This window comes from Bubalus kerabau, chromosome 2 (assembly GCF_029407905.1).
Source record: "Bubalus kerabau isolate K-KA32 ecotype Philippines breed swamp buffalo chromosome 2, PCC_UOA_SB_1v2, whole genome shotgun sequence".
Lineage (NCBI taxonomy): Eukaryota > Metazoa > Chordata > Mammalia > Artiodactyla > Bovidae > Bubalus > Bubalus kerabau.
Window position 1 is genome coordinate 162,730,209 of NC_073625.1, and position 17,585 is coordinate 162,747,793.

The 17,585-nt window shown below is 37.9% G+C and overlaps 1 pseudogene; it reads right to left on the bottom strand.

Moving 5' to 3' along the window:
- Positions 1-15,416: 15,416 nt before the first annotated feature.
- On the bottom strand, positions 15,417-16,427 carry LOC129644024 (ferritin light chain-like; annotated as a pseudogene).
- Positions 16,428-17,585: the final 1,158 nt, after the last annotated feature.

The window sequence follows — 17,585 nt, forward strand, 5'->3', positions numbered from 1 at the left end:
ATCAACTCTAGGGTCCACGGCTACTACTATACTTGGTGCTGGCCATATGAAATCAGAGATATTAGATTGGCTGAGTTAATGGCTCAGGGCATGGTCAGACAGTAGAAATGTCAACAAACACATAAAGCAAAATCTAAAAACTTCCCTTTTAAAAAATCAGGTTTCTTACCATATCTAGGAAAAGATTTAGTTGGCAGCCATATGGCCCATCCCCTTTCTCAACAATCACCCCCTGAAAAAAGGAACATTTTAAGTAGTCATTATGAAACTAAATCCTCTAAGAAGTATCTTCGCCAAGTTGGACACTTTCCCTCACCATATCCCAAGGAAACCTCATATGCCCTCTTTCTTGTACAACAAAGTTCTTGGAATTAGTTCTTTTATATTGGCATGTGAACAGTAATACTTTAAAACTCTCAGTTAAAGATTATCAAAGATACTCTAGAAACATTGAATGTCATAATTTCAACTCCTTAATAGCAAATAGAAATGAAATCCAAATGTTTGACCACATAAAATTCAGGATAAAAATTTTCACTATGCCTGAGATGTTAATAAAGAAATCAAATGGAACATGATTTTATTTGACCTGAGGTAAAACTTTAAGGTTTGTATATTTCCATGACATTAATTTTTCTCAACTATTTAGTAAGGCCAAAATATAAGGTAAATGGTTAATGAGGTACTACAAAATCACTTTTTCTCTTCACTTTACTGCTAATTTTCTTCTTAATTTTATTTTTATATTTAATTATTACAGTTTCTCGATTCAAAGATTTCTAGTATTTTCTACTTTGGCTTTTCTGAAATCAGAGTCTTTCTTACAATTCACATGTATATTTATTGCAAATATTCTTTTTCCTTAGAAGCTGTTACTAATTTGAAATTGCTTCTTAGAACTGAATTAAGAAACTACAGCATTAAAAATTTTTAATAGTCTTATAAAAAAAATAAATTTAAGAAGACATATCTAGATTAGTGAATAAATCCTAAATATGCTGCAGAGAATCTGCTGATGTGCAGCTTAGGTAGTTGTTTGGATAGTAGATTGAGTACATACATTTATTTTCTCTGCCTCCCTGGATTTCGTTAAAATCATATCAAAGTGAAAAAAAACCCTTCTCCAGGGAATCTTCCTGACTCAAGTGTCAAACCTGGGTGTCCTATATTGCAGGCAGATTCTTTACCTTCTGAACCACCAGGGAATCCCTCTAAGAAGCATATCAAATCGTTTCTTGACCTCTTGGCTCAGATCGAGTGTAAAAAGCATTTTGCCCAAGGACAAAGGGAAAAGGGAAAAGGAAAAATAAAATGCCAATCACAAAATTTCAGAAGCTATAAAAGAGATGGATAAGTAATAACTGAGTTAGAAGTAGCAAAGCTGAATCATAAAAGCTAACTCTTAAGCCAGGTAGGAAAAATAAAGAAATAATATTCACATTGCAAAACCTTAAAAGCACAGGAATTAGAAGACATCTCAGGTTATTTTAGAGGAAAAAGATACAGTAAAACTGAAGGGTGATTGAGTTAAAGAGGAAAAGAGCAAACAAGCAAACAAAAAAAAATGGTTTCTAATATACTAGCACAAATAAGAGAAATTACAGACATTTTATTAAAAAAAAAAAAAAACAATAGGATGCCTGAAAAAAATGTCTTGGAAATTAAAACCTTAATAAGTATAGGGAAAACAAAGTTTAGGAAGTATCCCACAAATTAAAACAGAAAGATTAAGAGCTGGAAAATAAGATAAAATAAGTGAGAAAATTAGAGGATTAGCCCAGAAGATCTGACATCTAAATAATAGAAACTTCAGTAAGAGACAGTAGAGGGAAAATATTATGGCTAAAGTAATTCAAGAAAATTCTAAGAAGTAAAGTGTAAAGTGAAGTCGCTCAGTCGCTCAGTCGCATCTGACTGTTTGTGAAACCATGGACTGTACTGTGACCCCCATGGACTGTAGCCTGCCAGGCTCCTCTGTCCATGGGGTTTTCCAGGCAAGAACACTGGAGCGGGTTGCCATACTGAATGACAACAATTTTTTTCAGATTGAAAGTACACACATAGTGCCTAATATAACGAGTAAAGTGATCATCATAAACTTTCAGAACACTAAAATCAAATATAAAACCCTAAAATCTTGAAGAAAAAAATGGAAAAATCACATATTCTTCCAGTTATTGGTGTCATGCAACAAATTCTCCCAAAGCTTGGTGACTTAAACAACGTTATTATGCACTTTGATTTTGTAGGTCAGTAAATTGGACAGAAAAGAAATGACTGTTTCTTTTCTGCAACATCTGCAACTTCAGCCAGGAAGACTCACAGATAACCCAACAGATGGATGGAATCATCTGAAGTCCCATTCACTCACATATTTAGCATTTGAAGCTGTCAGCGGGAACCTAGCCGGGGCTGTTGACAGAAGCATTCCCGGTGGCCTCTCTCTTTGCCCTGATTTCCTTAGAGATAGGTGTCTAGAGTATTCAGACTCTTGTTTTTCTTACATTTTTTATTTTTTAAAAATTTATTGAGGTATAGTCAATGTACAATATTGCATGTGTGTGGTAGTATGTAAAAGAGAGTGACATCCTTTTTCCATGGTGGAAGTTAATTTTAAAAAGGCATAAAAGTGAAAAATTCTGAAGAAGCAATTTAAGCATGTTATTTAGAATGTGAAAAGAATCAGCCAAAAAATTTAAAGGAACTGTTTCTGCAGAATGGGAAAGGGGAGACAGAGGATTTCTGCTTTTGTAATAAAACTTCAGGAACAATTTATATGCACGTATAATATTGCCAAAAGCATAACATAAGCAAGAAAGAAGGGGCTTAGAAATTTCTCAGTTAAATTTGTCTCTGAGGGTTTTCAGAGTCTTAGGTTTGTGTTGTGGCTGGCGGCTGTGGTGGAGTTTTGCTGTGTTGGGTGATAGTGTTTTTCAGTAGGGGAACTTTTCATACTAACCTGGCTAAACATTAGAATCACCCCATTCTTGAGGCTCACCCCTAGATATTTTGGCTAATGATCCAGAGTGGGAGATAGTCCTAGGAATGTTTCTAAAGCTTCCAGGTTGAGAACTACTGCACTTGAAGTGGGTCTGCAAGATTTTTCTGGAAAGAGCCAGGTAATTACTTAGACTTTGGCATATATGGCCTCTATTACATGTTCCTCTATGTTTTTGTTTTTGTTTTGCTTTACAACCCTTTAAAAATGTAAAAACCAGGCTTAGCTCATGGGCCATACCAAAACAGGCCCTGGGTCAGATTTGGCCAGCAGGCAGTAATTTGCTAACCATGGTGAAAGAGATCCCTGCCTAGTTATCCGTCAGCACCTAGTACTGTGCTTCCTTCTTGTTCATGGCTATTTCAATTAAACATTACATATTCTCCACATAAGTTTGTTTTTCTTTCCCTCTGGAAAGCTTATGACAGTAAAGTATTTGAAAAAGTACAAATATAAAGGCGAAGGTGAGAAAGGTAAGGCGATGGCAGCAGATGAGGAATATCAATAAATCACTGGAAAAGAAAAACAGCTTAACAAATAGTTGGAAACTGGCACTTCACCAGGCAAAGGGGGGAAAGTTAACATGTGGGCCCCATACTAAAGCGATTACAAGTGTGAATTAAGCCAAAATGCCCTCTGGAAACTTATTACAGCCTCAGGACCTGAAGGCACAGCAGAAAATGGGCTAACGCCACATGTAAGGGTGGTAAACGGAGAAGGCAATGGCAGCCCACTCCAGTATTCTTGCCTAGAGAACCCGTTGGACAGAGGAGCCTGGTGGGCTGCTATCCATGGGGTCGCACAGAGACGGATACGACTGAAGTGACTCAGCATGACTGCATGCATTGGAGAAGGAAATGGCAACCCTCTCCGGTATTCTTGCCTAGAGAATCCCTTGGACAGAGGAGCCTGGTGGGCTGCCATCTATGGGGTCGCACAGAGTCGGACACAACTGAAGCGACTTAGCAGCAAAGGTGGTAAAAGAGAGCCTATCCCTAACTCCCTCAAAGCCCCAAGGCAGAGGATTATAGGGTTTTTCACTGTGAAACTGAACACCTCAAGAGAATATACTTCATATATCCTGTAATAAGACCACCTTTTTGCCATTTATCTATCCTACAGTGAAGTCTGCTAGCCGACTGTGCTTGCACCTCGTGATTCCATTTGCTTCTTAGTATCTCCTTCTAAATATGAGTCAGGAGCCAAGCATTGCCGTACACTTGAGAAAAGTCTCTAATACAAGAAGAGGCCAAAAATAACAGGAATGGAAGCCAAAGAAAACAAAGCATATGCAAGGAAAATATTAGAGAATGTATTTCAATCATGAAATAATTATAACAGTTTATTTAAAAGGAACCAAGTAAGAACTTTAAAGCAGTTAAACATAGAATAACTAAAATAAAAATTCAATAGGAAATTTTGAAGATAAAGGTGTAGAAATTTCGAAGAAAACTAGACTAAAAAGACAAATGGAAAATTGTTTTTAAAGTTAATAAACTTAGAGGATTAGTATAGAAGGCCCAACACCGAAAATAATAGAAGTTCAAGAATGAAAACTCAAAAAAAAATAAAGAGAAAAATCATTACAGAAGTATTTAATAATATAAGACAGTTTCCAGAATCAAAGGACAAAAACCTCCAGATGGAAAGGGTTTATCTCACATGTAGTGCATATAGTACATATATCATCATATATGAATAATAACACAACACAATGAAATTTAAGAACCCCAGGATATAAAGCAAAGAGCCCCTCCCCATGCCCTACCCCATACCAAACCTTTTAGGAAGAGAAAACAGCTCATTGAATAGAGGAATGGAAAATCAAATAGCAAGACTTTCCACAGCAAGACTAAAATTTAGGGAAAGGGAATATACAGAGCCATGCTTTTTAAACTCTCTGTGAAAAAAAGGTTTTTGGTTTAAAAGTTTTACTACACCAAATTGTTGGGAGTTGACTCTGTGTCTTTAGTTCTGAAATGAGTCTCTTATAAGTAGGATATACAGGGATCTTGGTTTTTTAATCCTATCAGCCATTTTGACCGAGCACATTTGATTCAAGTATTCAGTCCATTGACATACAAAGTGATTATTGGTAGGTATGTCCTTATTGCCATTTTGTTATTCCTTTTCTGATTGTTTTTGTAACTCTTCTCTGTTCACTTCTGCTTTTATTCCCTTATGGGAATTCTGCTTTTATTCCCTTATGGTTGATGGTTTTACTTTAGTAGTAAGCTTGTGTTCCTATGTCTCTAGTTTTTGTGTATCTATTGTAGGATTCTGATTTGTGGTTACCATGGAATTTATATACGTTGACCTATAACTATATCTACTTGTTTTAAATTTATAGTCATTTAAATTCAAACACATAATAAAAGATCTATAATTTTTACTTCCCTCTCCTTTATTTTGTGTTTTTGATGTCATATTTTACACCTTCATGTTTATCCCTTTACTGATTATTATAGCTATAGTTGATTTTGCATTTTTTGTCTTTTAATTTTTGTAATAGCTTACTTACATGGTTGATTCTGTCTTTACTATAAATCTGCCTTCACTAGTGGGATTTTTCCTTTTCTTACTTACTTCTTGTTATAGCCTTTTCTTTCCCATTTAGAGAAGACTTTTCAACATTTCTTTTAGGATCAGTTAATATTGATGAGCTCTTTTGATATTTGCTTATATGACAGGTTCTTTGTATCTCTTCTAATGTTGCTGGTAAGAGTGTCTCATGTCTCAGCACTTGGAATATATCATGCCACTCTTTTCTGGCCTACGAAGTTTCTGCAGAAAAATCAGCTGATTACTTTATGAGGTTCCCTTGTATATGACTCTTTATTTTTCTCTTGCTACCATTAGAATTATCTGTCTTTAATTTTTATCATGTTAATTATGAAATATCTTGGCATAGATCTGTTTGTGTTCATCTTTTTTAGGACCTTCTGTGCTTCCTACACCTAAATATCTGTTTCCTTCTTCAGGTTTGGAAAGTTTCAGCCATAATTTTATTAAATACATTTTTGACCCCCTTCTCTCTCTCCTTCTGTTTCTGAGACCCCTATAATGCATTAGTATGGAGATCCCTTGAACTATTTTCAGCTTTCAATTTGTTTTTCTTTTTGCTGTCCTAATTGGATGATTTCCATTATTATATCTTCCAAATCTTTATCACTTAGTCTGCTGTTCATTTCTTCTAGTGTGTCTTTCATTTCAGTTATTTTATTCTTCAGTTCTGACTAGTTCCCTTTTTTATATTTTCTAGCTCCTTGTTAAAATTCTCTGTCTGTCATCCTTAATTTTCCCTTAATAACATTTTTATTACTAGTATTTTGAACTCTTCCTGGTAAATTATTTCTGTTTTGTCCATTATTTTTTCAGGTTTTCCTTGCTCTTTCAGTTAAAACAAATTCCTCTGATTCTCATTTCACTCATCTTTTTCTATCTCTATAAAATTACATGAAACAGCTTTCTGTGGAGTCTTGAAGGGATTTTCTTGTGTGGGAGTGTTCCTATACAGTCTGGCTCTGCCTGTGGCTTTGGTGGGAGAGCTGGATCTGATATAAACACAAGTCACATCTTTCCCCAGGGTGTGTTGGCAACTCTTAGCTTGGTGGGAGATGGGGCTTGAGATGAAGAGGTTAGGGCCAGAGCCAGGTGTGAGCTAGGGCTTCTCCTCTGCTCAGTGGCTGTCATTGTTCAGTCTGATGTGGGAGCAGGTTTCAAGTTTCTGGAGCAAAAGATCTGAGGGTCAGGTTTGAGATTCCCTTTAAGTGTGTGTTCTCCCCTCTCCCAGTACTGGCATCCTCTCCCCAGAGGTGAACAATGCTGGAGTAAGAGGGGCTGGTACAGGCACTTGGTGTGAGTCTGGGCACAGGCTGCCTCAGCGTCAGCTTTAGTCAGCAACTAGAACCACTTCTGATGTGCTGTCTTGTAGGCACCAGTAGTGGCCAGGTCAGAGTCACCTTTGTGCCTCACAGCCAAGCTCTTCCCTTGCACGCAACAGCCCTCACCGCAGGGTGGCGCTGTGACATGAGACAGGTGCGGCCAGAGCAGTCACTGGGCTCAGAGACCGGTGCAAGCTGACTGGTCACGGGAAACATTAGGTGTCGGTCAGCATTAGACGTAGTTTCAACACACTTTTTCTGCCCTGTTTCAGGAGTAAACTAGCATGTGTGCACTCCTCACAAATGGAGTCCAAGTTTCTCACAGTTCTCCTGTTAGTCCCACCAGCCCTTTAATCAGTCAAAGATACTCATCTTCCCAGTGTCAGACCCCAGGGCTGGGATGCCCAATATGTAGCTCAAAGCGCTCACTCCCTAGAGAGGTTCTCTACTTGTGTAATCTTCTCCCTCTTGTAAGTCCCGTCCCAGGGCACAAATCTTGACCTAATCACTTTTCTTCCCTTCCTATCTGGATCTTTCTTACAGCCTTGGTTGTAAGGAGTCTTTCTGCCAGTATCCAGTTAGTTTTCAGTGAGAATTGTTCCTCATGTTGATGTGTTCATTGGGGAAGATGAGTTCCGCATCTTCCTGCTCCACTATCTTGATTCTTCCGTCTTAATCAAAATTCGTATATAATTAGATTGGAAGATTGCAGTAGGGGAATTAGTAGAAGAGGGACTGTGTAAAATGAGGTTAACCATTTCTTTTTAACAAAAACAATATCACTAGATGATGTCTAGGATTGGTGAACTAAAACATAATTTTAAGATGAGCATATTGTTTGGAAATAGAGTGGTACCTACTTTAAAAATTAGCTAAAAATGTAAAAATATATGGATTCCAGACAATAAGGGAAAATATGCATAGGGGAACACATGTATACCTATGGTGGATTCATTTTGATATTTGGCAAAACTAATACAATTATGTAAAGTTTAAAAATAAAATAAAATTAGAAAAAATATTATTTTAACAAGTATGTAATACAAATTTCAAATCACTAGTAGCTTAAAGTACTTCCTCCTTAAAAGGATATGCTTTAACAGGATTAAAGTAGAATTAGTTTTAAGAACCCAAATGAGAAAACTATAAGCAGTTTCTCTTGTGTAAATTCTAACTATAAATATTTCTGTACTTATTTTATTTTTAAATATTCAAGTTATTTTGTTAGTGAAAAAAGCAAGGAAAAGGAATATGCACAAATGATTCCCAAACTTTTAGAGGAATATAATGCAGGCTATTGGAGAAGGAAATGGCAACCCACACCAGTGTTCTTGCCTGGAGAATCCCAGGGACAGGGGAGCCTGGTGGGCTGCCGTCTATGGGGTCGCACAGAGTTGGACACGACTGAAGTGACTTAGCAGTAGCAGCAGCAATGCAGGCTATATATTTTAAGAAAACTATGCATGTATGTAAATTTATATGAAGGATAACTTTGCAAGGATGCAGCTGATGTTGGGAATGATGGTTACCTATGAGGAAAAGAAACGTAGTCTAGAGATCAGAAATGAGAGGAAGAGTTGCTTTTATCTACATAAATTTTTGTATTTCTTATTTTAAAATATCCTTATGAATGAATTTGATTATATTAGAGGAAGGGAGATTTTTACCATGATGAAAAAAAACCAGCAAATTAATTACAGTGTGTGCATTTTATATATCGTGTTAAATATTATATATAAATAAAACAAATATTTGCATTCATTTCATAATTCTGACATAAGATATACAAGAAAAGGAGAAGTTTGCAGCGTGGAAATGTAAAATGTGGGTTTCTTTTGGAATTTGCTGAGTTTAATGCCAATGAGATACCCAGAATCTGGAGTTCATTTGAGCCATTTGAGCTAAAGGTAGTGCTGTGAAAGCCATAAGATCATCCAAGGAACATCTAAAGAATGAAAGGAGTTGGTCAAAGCAATAGTAATTTAAAGGACAGCACAGGAAAAGAGATTGAGATGAAGCCAAAGAATGTGTTAAGAATGTCAGCCACAGTTGCTTTCACATACTCTGCCCTTTCTAAGGAAGCTGCCCTGCTTAACGGACTGTCATAAATAATAGCGCTTAACTCTCGTTGGCCTCCAATTTCTCTCCTCTCCATAGCTCATTGGTTCAACATGGGCACCAGACCTGCATCCATCCATCCACCCATCCATTCACACACACACACACATTCTACTTTCTATAAATGCTTGAGAGGTAAGAGATGGGGAAACAGCCATGGATTTCAGAAGAGGGTATGAGGAGATATTAGAAACATGAAGTAATAAGAAATATAAACACTTTGAAAAAAGAACTAAGACATACACACAGAGAGAAAAGTCAATTAGTAAAAATAGAGAATATAAAATCAGAAATATCCTCCTCCTTAAAGAAGAGTGTCAACTTTAATGAATGCACAACTGTGAGGAAATCTCTAAAAGTACTCACATAATGTGTTTAAATCCCTTCTATATTGTTATAAGAAAACTGAATTTATGACCTAGTAAAAAAAACAAAGAACTTTGGTGAGCTAACTAATCTCATTAACATGAAGTTCTAAAGTATGATTATATATGACTCAACTCAGTTTTATATCATTGCAGATATTTTTTAGCATCCCATTCTCTGTAAAGACATTCTGTCTAAAAGTTGTTCTTCTTTAGCAGATATGTCTGACTTTCTGATGTGAGGTTCATAAAACATATTTTGAATAATTTTAGAAAATCCAAAATATGACTAATATTAGAGAACTGACAGTTTGTGAATGTTAATTACTGCTTATCTGTCCGTGCTGTGCTTAGTCACTCACTCATGTTCGACTCTTTGCAACCCATGAACTGCAGCCTACCAGGCTCATCTGCTCATGGGGATTCTGCAGGCAAGAATACTGGAATGGGTTGCCATGCCCTCCTCCAAAGGATCTTCCCAACCCAGGGATAGAACCCAGGTCTCCCACATTGCAGACAGATTCTTTACCGACTGAGCCACTAAGGAAGCTTATTATGTCAGATATAAATAGTTTTAAAATGTACCCCAGGTGTTCTGAGGGTCTGGTGGTTTTTTTTCAGTCTTAAACCGAATCATTTCTTCCGTACACATTATAAAAAACTGCAGCATGATTCCCACTGTCTGGAACCAGAATCCCACTGCTGTCTCCCCTCTGCAGTGGTTCAAATCTTTTTTTCTGATAATCACACTTAAAATGGAGAGCGTTGTTCAGGATTTTCAGAGTAAAGAACTGAGAAGATCTTCTGAAAGAAACTGAATTAATAGTGAATTTTCAGTATGGATCAGAAAGTTTTTTGCCACAAAAGATAGCATATTTACATGTTATTGGGATTAAGCTGTGGACATTTTGGTAGCCTATGGCAACAGTTTGTGAGGATGTGAGGCAACTAGAAGTCTCATATATTGCTATGGAAGTGTAAATTAGTACACATTGTGGGCAATGTCTAGCACCTATGAATGCCAAACAGTTGCCTGCCTCTGAGCCAGCAATAACACTCTAGATATAAGTGTAGGAGAAGATAGGAGAAGTAAGTAGGATAGATAGGAGAAGTAAGTACATTTGTCCACCAAAAGACATTGAATAAGAATGTTCGTATCAGTACTATTCATAGTAATTCCAAATTGTAAAATACCCAGATGCTATCAAAAGTAGAATGGATAACTAAAGCAAGTGTATTCAAACAATGAAGTACAATACACTAATAAGAATGGATGATCTACAAATACACATAATACCTTGGATACATATCACAAAAATAATGTTATACAAAAGAAGCCAGACACAAGAATATATACTGTATGATCCCATTCATTAAAAAGTTGAAAAATTAATATATTCTCTTAATTCAGATGGTAAGAAGAGAACAAGGGATCAGAAGTGATGGTCATGCTAAGTCACTTCAGTCGTGTCCGACTCTGTGTGACCCCATAGATAGCAGCCCACCAGGCTCCCCCGTCCCTGGGATTCTCCAGGCAAGAACATTGGAGTTGGTTGCCATTTCCTTCTCCAATGCATGATAGTGGAAAGTGAAAGTAAAGTCGCTCAGTCGTGTCCGACCCTCAGCGACCCCATGGACTCCAGCCTATCAGGCTCCTCCGTCCATGGGATTTTCCAGGCAAGAGTACTGGAGTGGGGTGCCATTGCCTTCTCCGAGAAGTGATGGTAATGTTCTATTTTTTGATCTGGTGTTGGTTACACACATATTCAATTTCTGAAAATCTATTGAGCTGTTTTCTTATAGGAGATACACAATTCTGTGTGTTTATATTTCTGTTAAAAAATTTTAAACTATGCTGCTTTATTGTTGCAGATGGGATTTTTTGTAAAAATTGAGTGCTATGCTTATGATGTGTACTTTTATTTTTTAAAAGTCTTCCTCACTTTCACCCCAAATTATGATACTAGAGACACACAGTATAGGAAGAGGAGACTTATCATTTGTGTCTCTAGGGCTGGGGCTAACAGGTCTGCCAGAGGCTCCTCACTCCAAGTTCCCTCACTGCTCCTCTCCACCCATAGATAGATGTGAGCTAGATAAGTCACTCAGTCATGTCTGACTCTTTGTGACCCTATGGACTGTAGCCCGCCAGGCCCCTCTGACCATGGGGATTCTCCAGGCAAGATTACTGGAGTGGGTTTTACCACACCCTCCTCCAGGATATCTTCCCAACCCAGGGATCAAACCCACATCTCTATGTCTCCTGCACTGGCAGGTAGGTTCTTTACCATTAGTGCCACATGTGAAGCCCCCATTCAGTTCAGTTCAGTTCAGTCGCTCAGTCAGGTCCAACTCTTTGCAACCCCATGGACTGCAGCATGCCAGGCCTCTCTGTCCATCACCAATTCCCAGAGCTTACTCAAATTAATGTCCATCAAGTCAATGATGCCATCCAACCATCTAATTCTCTGTTGTTCCCTTCTCCTTCTGCCTTCAATCTTTCCCAGAATCAGAGTCTTTTCTAGTGTGTCAGTTCTTCACATCAGGTGGCCAAATATTGGAGTTTCAGCTTCAGCATCAGTCTTTCCAATGAATATTCAGGACTGATTTCCTTTAGGATAGACTGGTTGGCTCTCCTTGCAATCCAAGGGACTCTTAAGAGGCTTCTCCAACACCACAGTCCAAAAGCATCAATTCTTCACACTCAGCATTCTTTACAGTCCAACTCTCATATCCACACATGACTACGGGAAAAACCATAGCTTTGACTATACAGACCTTTATTGGCAAAGCAGTCTCTGCTTATTAATATGCTGTCTAGGTTGATCATAGCTTTCCTTCCAAGGAGCAAGCATCTTTTAATTTCATGGCTGCAGTCACTATCTGCCAGTGATTCTGGAGCCCAAAAAATAGTCTATCACTGTTTCCATTGTTTCCCCATATATTTGCCATGAAGTGATGGGACTGGATGCTATGATCTTAGTTTTCTGAATGTTGAGTTTTAAGGCAACTTTTTCACTCTTCTCTTTCACTTTCATCAAGAGGCTCTTTTGTTCTTTTTTGCTTCCTGCCTTAAGGGTGCTGTCATCTGCATATCTGAGGTTATTGATATTTCTCCTGGCAATCTTGATTCCAGCTTGTGTTTCATCCAGCTTGGCATTTCGCATGATGTACTCTGCATGTAAGTTAAATAAGCAGGGTGACAATATGCAGCCTTGACGTACTCCTTTCCAGTTTTGGAACCAGTCTGTTGTTCCATGTCCAGTTCTAACTGTTGCTTCCTGACCTACACACAGATTTCTCAGGAGGCAGGTAGGGTGGTCTGGTATTCCCATCTCTTGAAGAAGTTTCCACAGTTTATTGTGATCTACACAAACACTTTGGTATAGTCAATAAAGCAGAAATAGATGTTTTTCTGGAACTCTCTTGCTTTTTCAATGATCCAATGGATGTTGGCAATTTGATCTCTGGTTCCTTGAACATATGGAAGTTCACAGTTCATGTACTGTTGAAGCCTGGCTTGAAGAATTTTGAGCATTACTTTGCTAATATATGAGATGAGTGCAATTGTGCAGTAGTTTGCACATTCTTTGGCATTGCCTTTCTTTGGGATTGGAATGAAAACTGACCTTTCCTGGCATGTGGCCACTGCTGAGGTTTCTAAATTTGCTGACATTTTGAGTGCAGCACTTTCACAGCATCTTTTTTTAGCATTTGAAATAGCTCAACTAGAATTCCATCACTTCCACTAGCTTTATTCGTAGAGATGCTTCCTAAGGTCCATTTGACTTCACATTCCAGAATGTCTGGCTCTCAGTAAGTGATCACACCATTGTGATTATCTGGGTCATGAGGATCTTTTTTGTACAGTTCTTCTGTGTATTCTTGCCACCTCTTCTTAATATCTTCTGCTTCTGTTAGATCCATACCATTTCTGTTCTTTATTGTGCCCATTTTTGCATGAAATATACCCTTGGTATTTTTTTTAAGAGATCTCTAGTCTTTCCCATTCTATTGTTTTCCTCTGTTTCTTTGCACTGATCACTGAGGAAGGCTCTCTTATCTCTCCTTGCTATTCTTTGGAACTCTGCATTCAAATGGGTATATCTTTCCTTTTCTCCTTTGCTTTTCGCTTCTCTTCTTTCACAGCCATTTGTAAGGCCCCCTCAGACAACCATTTTGCCTTTTTGCATTTCTTTTTCTTAAGGATGGTCTTGATCCCTGCCTCCTGTACAATGTCACAAACCTCCATCCATGGTTCTTCAGGTACTCTGTCTATCAGATCTAATCCCTTGAATATATTTCTCACTTCCACTGTATAATCATTAGGGATTTGATTTAGGTGATACCTAAATGGTCTAGTAGTTTCCCCTACTTTCTTCAATTTAAGTCTGAATTTGGCAATAAGAAGTTCATGATCTGAGCCACGGTAAGCTCCCGGTCTTGTTTTTGCTAACTATATAGAGCTTCTCCATCTGCGGCTGCAAAGAATATAATCAATCTAATTTTGGTATTGAGCATCTGGTGATGTCCATGTATAGAGTCTTCTCTTGCGTTGTTGGAAGAGGGTGTTTGCTATGACCAGTGCATTCTCTTGGCAAAACTCTGTTAACCTTTGCCCTACTTCGTTTTTTACTCCAAGGCCAAATTTTCCTGTTGCTTCAGGTATCTCTTGACTTCCTACTTTTGTATTCCATTCCCTATAATGAAAAGGACATCTTTTTTGGGTGTTAGTTCTAAAAGGTCTTGTAGGTCTTCATAGACCCGTTCAACTTCAGCTTCTTCAGCGTTACTGGTTGGGGCATAGACTTGGATTACTGTGATTGTGAATGGTTTGCCTTGGAAACAAACAGAGATCATTCTGTTCTTTTTGAGATTGCATCCAAGTACTGCATTTCAGACTCTTTTGTTGACTATGATGGCTGCTCCATTTCTTCTAAGGAATTCTTGCCCACAGTAGTAGGTATAATGGTCATATGACTTAAATTCACCCATTCCAGTCCATTTTAGTTCACTGATTCCTAAAATATCGATGTTCACTCTTTCCATCTCCTGTTTGACTACTTACAATTTACTCTGATTCATGTACCTAACATTCCAGATTCCTATGCAATATTACTCTTTACACCATGGACTTGACTTCCATCACCAGTCCATAGTTACATGATAAGTAGATAAAAGGCTGTTGAAATCAACTTAGTTGAAAGGATTACAACCTGAGAATCATCAAGAATTACTTCTCATTATCTAAGTATTGGAGAAACTACCAGTTAGGTATTGGGGGAGGATGGGTGTTAGATTACGATTCATTTTGATGAGATGAGTTTCAAGTGATTGTTACACATTATTACTGCATCTCAATTTCTTTAATTACAAAAATAGGGATAATGTGTGCCCTGCTTACCATCTAGACTTTGGAAAGGAGTTGACTATGTAAACACATTCTAAGCCCAAAAGTGTTAAAATACTCTAGAGCAAAAACGACTTCTGATTCTCTGATTTTTCAGGAAGAGGGATTTTTCTAGACAGCAGTCTCATGCTCCATCTTTAGCATGCTAACTTCCAGGTGGAGTGAATTTACCTAGTTGAAGAGCTCAAAATAAAGTATCAGGCAGGCTGCTCCCCTTCTTTTGAGAGCAGGCATGAAGAGGTTCACGTTCTGAGTTTCCTTCAAGGTTACAGGAGCCAGTCTCCATGCAAAGGCCTTCAGTTTTGAGGACGGCTTATGACTTCTGTAGTCTCATATGAACTCAACTGGGAAAAGGTAGGAATTAAGTCCCTAATTCTATGGATCTGTACTAGCAGACACACAACTATGTCCCTTTCTAATAGCCAAGAAGCTGACTTTAATCTTGTATCTACCTGAAACATTTGCTTCTATCTCATCTTTTTAAAGAACACTGGCAGGAAAAAAAAAAAAAAAAAAACTTTACTGTTTATTGTGCCCATTCAAATGCTAATAAAAGCATTAATTAAATTAATGTATTAATTTTTGTTAATTATTAATTTTTGCAACATTACTTCCATTTGTTGCTATTACAGTCCGCATCTGTGTTCAGTAATAATCCCTTCTCTTTCCTTGAATCATTGATATCTGTGAAATAACTATAATGGTTTTCAGAGTCCAAGATTTAACTTGCATTTTTTTTTATCATGTGGCGTGTAAACTCAATTAAGCAAACATCTTTATGTGGCTACTAAGTGTCTGACAAGCATTAGACTCAGGGGATCAAAAGAATAGTGTTCTTAAAACAACGCTTGTATCCTGGTTGTTTTTTATCAAATTTTCTTTGTGGGAACTCGTTTTATGTTCTGATGTCAGCAATGTTAATGGGGAAAAACAGCATCAAAGGCCTGCTGATTGTGTTTGTTTAATATAAGACAGATATTCTTTTCTTGCTGCAAAAATCTTTATGGTTTCGATTTGGTCTAAGCCTCGGGAGAATGCTCCAAGGTGGTTAAAAAGCTGCCAAGTGGCTGCAGAGAGGGGGGCTTCAGGCAGAAGTCCTTATACCAGAGAGAGTCCTCAAAGGCCCCTGGGCTCCAAGCCTCTTAGTTGTGGTTGTGGGTGAGGCTTTAGAAGAAATTCTTGCCCAGCCTGCAGAGGTTGGTCAGGTGGTCACCCATCTTCTGGATGAGTTTCACCTCCTCACCTAGGAAGTGTCTCTCCAGGAAGTCACAGAGGTGGGGAGTCTGTATGGGCAGAACTCAGGCCATGCAGATCCCAAAGGGCCTGCTTCAGGTTCCTCTCCAAGAGAAGAGAGGTTTCCATAGTATCCTGTGTTTTACCCCACTCATCTTGAGATGGCTTCTGCGTGTCATGGGACAGGGTGCGGCCGCTGTACTGGTTTTGCATTTTCAAGAGACGCTGGGTGCCTTCATGCTCCTCCTCGTCCAATTCATGGAAAAAGTGGCCCACACCCTACACAGCCACACTGTCAAGGTTGAAATAGAAGCCCAGAGAGAGGGAGGTGTAGGAGGCCTGCAGATGCATGTTGACCAGGCGGTTATGACAGTGGCCTCTACCTTGGTGTAATAATTCTAATGAATCTGGGGGCTCATGGTTGATCAGTAATAAGGATTTAAGCTCAAAAAATGGTGTTGACTTGGCACGGTGATTGAGGACAGCTGAGTGGCTGATTCTGAAAGTTGCGACTAGAAGAATATAGTTGGAGGATAATCAGAGGCTGGAGTAAGGGATGTCCCTGGGTATGCTCTATCCAAGCACTGTTGAAGCAAGAGACAGATCCACAGGATCTGTGAGTGCACTGTCTCTTTTTTCACCTTTATATTCCAGTGTATAATCCAAAGATTTAGATTTCTCATTCCAATTAGGCTGTAATCTCAAAGTTTCTTTTACTATTACTTGCTTGTGAAATGAGATGTCTAATCATTAGTAATCATTATAACATCAATATTTAAGTGAGAGAATAAAAGCAAAATGAAATAAACAAGCAAACAAAAACAGTTCAGGTTCTTTTCATTAAGAAAATGGCATCAGGTGGTCTTTTTATTTTGGCAGCACTGCATGTCGTGTGGGATCTTAGTTCCCCAATCAGGGATGAATCCACACTCCCTTCTTGGAAGCATGGAGTCTTAACCACTGGACCACCAAGGCTTCTTTCTTTTTTTAATGATAGATATAATTGACATGTATCATTATATTAGGCTCAACTGCACAACATTCAATATTTGTGTAATATTGTGAAATGACCACCGCAATAAGTCTAGTTAATGTATGTCCATCACTACATATAGTTACACATTTCTTTCTTTTTTGTGATGAGAATTTTAAAAATTTGTTCTTAGCATACCAACTTTCAAATGTACAATACAGTATCATTAACTATAGTAATCATGCTGTAAATTACATCTCCAGAATATTTTATAACTGGAAGTGTGTACCTTTTGACTCCCTTCACCCATTCTACCCACCCTTCACCCACCACTTAATGGCAACCACCAGTCCCTTCTTTGAATCTATAAACTTTTTCATTATTGTTTGTTTTTAAGATTTCACATATGAGAACATACAGTATTCATCTTTCTCTGACTTATTTCACTTATCATAATGCCCTTAATTTCCATTGATGTTATTGCAAATGGCAAGATTTCATTCTATTTATGGCTGTATAATATTCCATTGTGTGTATACATATACCACATCTTTATCCATTTATGTGTGTATACATATAAATATTTGATTTCTCATTCCAAAAA